This window comes from Micromesistius poutassou (genome assembly GCF_964030765.1).
Source record: "Micromesistius poutassou genome assembly, chromosome: 7".
In the NCBI taxonomy this organism is placed as follows: Eukaryota; Metazoa; Chordata; class Actinopteri; order Gadiformes; family Gadidae; genus Micromesistius; species Micromesistius poutassou.
The window spans coordinates 2734599-2740654 of record NC_140277.1 but is presented as its reverse complement, the minus strand read 5'-3'; positions in this window follow the sequence as shown (position 1 = coordinate 2740654).

Here is a 6056-nt window from a genome sequence, read left to right as displayed (position 1 = left end):
ATGCCCTGCCCACATTCCCCAAGCCCCGCCCCCCCACCCCCCAAGCCCCACCCCCATCCCCAGTCCCATCAACAGTTCAGACAATTCGTCGACACTGCTGATCTCTAATATTGGGCCCTATCAAAACACGTGTCAGTTGTGTCTTTGGGTTAATGTCAAGCAGCACAGGGGACCCCCTGGTGACCCCTGGTGACCCCCGGTGACCCCTGGGGAGGCAGAGCCCCTGGGCCCCTACTACGACACGGCACGGACACAAAGACCTCGTCTACAACCCAACGCTAAATACCGTTTTTCGTTAAGAATTCGTACAACAAAGATCTTTTTTAAAGAAAAACAACCAAACGCATTATGTTGCCAATTTTATATTTTGATGTATTGGTCACAAAGGGAACATTTATACTTAAAGAGTTAAAGGGAAAATGTCTGTTGTAGTTTTTGTTTGTCTTATCGGTTTGACCTTTTAAAGAAAGTGCGGTACGGAAAGAGGGTTAGAGTCCACCCATCATAAATTCTGACCAATGAAGTTTGACAACAGATGCCGTGTGGCCGTGATAGGCCGAGGAATGTGGATGGGGATGGGGAGGAAAGATGGTGTCCCGGCTGAGCCAGTGGCTGTCGGGTTCCTTATTTTATTCAGGTTCTCATGGCCGCTTGTATGTTCATTTTTTAGCATGCACGTGTTTATTTTTTACAAATACTTTACGACCATGTACCTGGCCGTCTGACTCAGGTCAGTCTCTTCAATGTAAAAAAAAAACACAAAAATCCTGCATTATTTTTGTAAAGTATTTATTTAAGTTGTAGATGTGGCCTAGTTCGGTTTGTCTGTCTTGTCCGTTGTCCTTGAGATACCTGTGTTAGCTCAGAAGTCTGCCAGCGATGATTGAACTATTATTTTAAGTTAGGAATGAACCTCCATAGACAGATGTGTGAATACAGATGTGCAGAGAGATTTCTTTAGATCTACATGTAAAAAAAACAATAAAGACAAATACAGGGATATACGTGACGAAAACCTTCTTCCTTCGATTCAATCGTCTCCTCTCAATCGTGTTTTTCCGGCCCTCGCTCCAAAATGGACGCAGGCTTCACGTGGCTCCTCTCTCTCTCTGGGGGCTCTTTTAACGTTTTACGAGAACCGAGATCAGCGAACGGAGCTGTTTATTGTTGTTCCTCGTTCATCTTGGACGGACTTTAGTACAAATTGCTACCAAACCCTAAAACCTCCTCACCATGCATCCTAATCAGATGCATAAGAGTCCGATTAGTCTCCGTGGGTGAGAGGGGTGGGGGGGAGTGACGGAACTGTAATACTTAACCTCACCGGGGCAGTGGGGGGGGGGGTGAGGAGGGGGGAGGAGGGGAGGAGGTAGGATGGAGGGGAAGGCTCTTTCTCCTCAATGCAACTCAGATTCTTTGTCTTTGGCATGTATCCTCGCATTCCTGCGTAATGTCTCGGTGTGTACTCACGTATGCACACGCATACGGATGTTAACACGCACACACGCACGCACGCACACACGTGCGCACACGTGCGCGCACACACACACACACACACACACACACACAGACAAACACACAAACACAACACACACTGTTGGAGTGCTGCCGTGCCGTAGCTGGGCTCTCTCTCTCTGACCGTACCCACTCCGCTCAGGGCTCTAGTCGTTGTGACAGAGAAATCCATTCATTGTGTCCTCATTCCTGCCTGCGATGTCTTGTGTGTGTGTGTGTGTGTGTGTGTGTGTGTGTGTGTGTGCGTGTGTGTGTGTGCATGAGTGTCCGTGTCTGTGTGTCTATATATGTGTGAGTGAGTGTGTCTCTGTGTGTGTGTTTGTGTGTTTGCATATGTGTGTGTGTGCATATGTGTGTGCATATGTGTGTGTGTTTGTGTGTCTGTGTGTGAGTGTCTGTGTGTGTGTGTGTGTGTGTGTGTCTGTGTGTGAGTGTCTGTGTGTGTGTGTGTGTGTGTGTGTGTGTGGCTGGCTGCCCTTTTTCTTGTTAAAGCGTACAGCAGGCCTCAACACGCTCCAACAGCCCCCGCGGCAGCAGCTCTCTCTGCTACTATTATCCCGCGTGCTTCATTATTTTCATACCGAGCGAGGCTACACAATAAGGTCCTCTCTGTAGTGTATGTGTGTGTGTGTGTGTGTGTGTGTGTGTGTGTGTGTGTCACTGTTGAGCTGCACCCCAAGAAGAGCTGGTTGACACCCCAACAAGAGTTGACACCCCAGATCTTTAAAACTACTCCACTGATGATTGATAATATATATATATATATATATATATATATATAAAAACAACCATAAAATACAGCTATTGATTCAAGATTCAGATCTTTATTCGGTTACATACACACAAACAAGACCATGACCTGGAGTGAAATAGAATCGACCACGTTTCCTTGACAACACAGAATATCACTCACTCACACATCACTCAAAAATCACTCAAGAAAAGAATATTTTTATACTAGCCGATAAAAAGCCAATTACTATTAGAGATGAGGCGAATATGTTATCAGTGTTGGTTACTGTTTTAAATAATGCACTCGGCTGTCGTGCATTACTTTAGTTTCCAATAAAGCTTCACCTCGCCGTGGTTCATTCCTGACATACGTATATATATATATATTGATAGCACAGTTCTCAATGTCTGGTTGATTAGCCCGTGTAATTATAATACCTAGTCTCATGAAATGAGATCTTGTTGTTTTTTTTCCTAAAGCTGTTGTCAAGCTTGCATGAAGGTCTACCTCTCTCTCTCTCTCTCTCTCTCTCTCTCTCTCTCTCTCTCTCTCTCCCTCCCTCTCCCTCTCTCTTTCTCTCCCCCTCTCTCCCTCAGCACGCCAGGAGGCTAAAGTTACAGCCGCCCGCCATGGATCAATATCCCTGCGGACCGTCTGCTGAACACGCCATGGAGGAGATCAAAGGCGGGCACACTCTTATTTTGAAACATTGGGTTCCAGGCTCAGATGGATGACATGCTGTCCGGACAGGCTGCACGTGGCCCGGGTCGGGCACGTATCAATCCTGCTGAGGTCGAGCCGACCTCAATAATCATACTTAAAAAACACGTGGAGGGTGTTGTATATCGCCCTGTCAACAAGTGGATATCTGGGCTCTGTCTTCAATGGTAAATGGACTGCATTTATACAGAGCTTTTTCTAACCAGCGGCCACTCAAAGTGGAGTCAACCATGCAAGGCGACAGCCAGCTCGTCAGGGAGCGGGTTAGGGTTAGGTGCCTCGCTCAGGGACACCTTGACACTCTAGCTAGGAGGAGCCGGGGATCGAACTAGCAACCTTCCTGCTTAGCAGCCGACCCGCTCTACCTCCTGAGCCACATAATAAGCACTGGGTAGGATCTTCCTCACTGACCAATACCTGCTCTTTACCGACCTGAGTTCCCTGTAAGAAGTTGCTTTGGATGAAGAACATCTGCTCAATAGTAAACAAACAAAACATCTGCATGGTAACTGTGTCCCAGACAGAGCGGAGAGACGGCCCTGTGTGCGCTCGCCGGGCGGTTGTAGCGTCGTCGTCCTATTCTGGGATGCGTTCAAATGGGGTGAAGCATCGCATTAGTGGTATATTGTCCAGGATGCGAAGGGGCTCGTTAGGCATCACCAGATATATGATTGTTGGTGTTCTGCTGCTGCTATTTTCTGTTGTGAGAAGGAAGTCACGATGGGCGCGCTTACACGGCTTCTTGGACACGGCTTTGACAGACTTTGGCGCTGTGGTCTGTAGAGTCTCTAGACCTCCTGCCTCACAACCACTAGCTATGGGAATTATATATGTATAAATATACTGTACATAATGCATATACAGTATTTATATAAATATATATATATATATATATATATATATATATATACACACGCACACACACACATATTTATATCAATACAGACAGACAGACGGATAGAATTTCACATCAATATGTATTTGTAGTAAATACTTGCAGCTTGGTGCTGATGTACAGTAAGTACTACCATACCCTCTTTCATAAGGAGAAGAAGAGGGCCTCTTCCTCTAGCATGCGTGATGCATGTGTGGCGGACATTTGCTCCCCAGCGGCCGTCTCCATCAGCCTTTCGCTCACTTGCACCCACTTTCAAATGAGACCTTTTATCCTCAGTTTGTGGGTGGTGTTTACTCGCATGGATGGGAGCGTACGCCACACATACAAATAAATACACTCACTCACACACACAGTCAACAACAGTGGCGTGGATGACTGAAGGACTGGGGGTGCACACACACCCAGTTAGACACACAGCTTAAACCAAACAGGTCAAGTGCGCCCGCGAAGATCTTAGATTGGGAGGGTGTGGTCCACCCCTTACACTTACACCACCAAATCCAGCACCGCACCTGCTGCCATGGCAGAACCCTCATAAAGGTGCTGTCAGCGAGTCTCCTCCACTGCCATGATGCTCACGGGGGCGAGCAGTAGGGGGTGGGGAGCGTGCGGGACCACACAGACCAGTGTTTATCTTGGCCGGGCCGGAGAGAGAGGCAACATCTGGACGCTGGCGGTGATCTGAGTGCGCCAGGGCGGCGTTTGATGCAGCTCGTGTGTTGCCGTTGATTGTTGTGCCTCGCTCTTCTTGGACACGAGATTAAAAGACAAAGCCCACGCTTATGCAATTACGCACACGTGCAGCTGCCGGGACGGCCGAGCAGCGCAGAGGGGGGGGGGGGGGCGGAGAGAGAGACGGGGAGAAATGGAAGTGGTTCTCGCTCTCTCGAGGAGTCCGGGACACTGACTAATAGCTTGGCTGGGCCGCATCTGCTTATTGCCCGTGTTTTAATTGTGTGTCGACCTCCGTTGAGGAGGCCCCCCGTTGAATGAGATTCCCTCTGAGGCGCTGCGGGCGACACTCCGGTTCATTTCATTCATTTCGCACACTGAGAAGCACTTCCCTTGTGAACTTTGGAAGCACCGGTACTGAAAAGGGTGGCGAGATTGTGTTTTAACGGTGATGGAAATACGAGTCAGTTTTTCCAATGCTCTGGGCCAGGGGGAGCGGAGCTGTAGAGCAGCAGCAGAACCACAACAACAACAACAGCAGTACAGAAGAAAGACAAGAGAGACAGAGAGAGAGAGAGAGAGAGAGAGAGAGAGAGAGAGAGAGAGAGAGAGAGAGAGAGAGAGAGAGAGAGAGAGATCTGCAGAGATCTGTAACTGTCAAGATGCCCTTAGGTTTTTGTCCATACTTACTTTTTCCTACAAAGGCAAGGGTGGTGGAGGGCTCCCTCTGAGAGTGTGAGTGTGTGTGTGTGTGTGCGCGTGTGTGTATGTGTTTGTGCATGTGCAACAACAACAAGAAGTGGTCGCAGCGAGGCACTTACACAGTAGGGGCCAGGGTTAGATGTGTCGTTCGGTGTGTTTATGTGTGTGTGTGTGTGTTATGGGGTGAGGATGGCTGAGTGTGGGCGGGGTGGAGCTACGGGGCCGTGATTCACTGTGACAGCGGCGCTCGGCATGTGAGGACAGCGGGGCCCGGCCCGGCGGAGGGGCCCAGCCCGACAGAGGGCCAGCGTCTTTGATCTCTCGGAGCTGCTGCCGTCTGCTTTGCATTTGAGAGGCTTGCTGCGCGCGAGCCATTGGATACACCTTGAATGGCTGCAGGACCTCGTCCCCTCTCTCTCCCATCTCTCTCTCCTCTACCCTCTCTTTCTCCCTCCCTCTCTCCCTACCATTTCTCTTCACCATCTCTTTCTTCTTCTACTCTTCTTTCTCTTTACCATCATTCCCTCTTTCTGCCATCTTTCTTCCTCCCTCTCTCTTTCTCTCATCTCTCTCCTCCCTCCCTCCCTCTCCCGCTCTCTCCTTCTTCTCTACCATCTCGCTCTATGCCTCCCTTCCTCCCTCCCTCTATCCCTCTCTCGCTCTACCTCTCTATCATATTCCTCTCTTTCCGATCTCTCTATCCCTCTCCCTCGCTCTCTCTGTCACTCTCCCTCATCTCTCTGTCACTCTCCCTCATCTCTCTCTTTTTATTGAGGACCCAGGAGTGAAGGGGGTCCAGGGAGGGAGGGTCTGGGG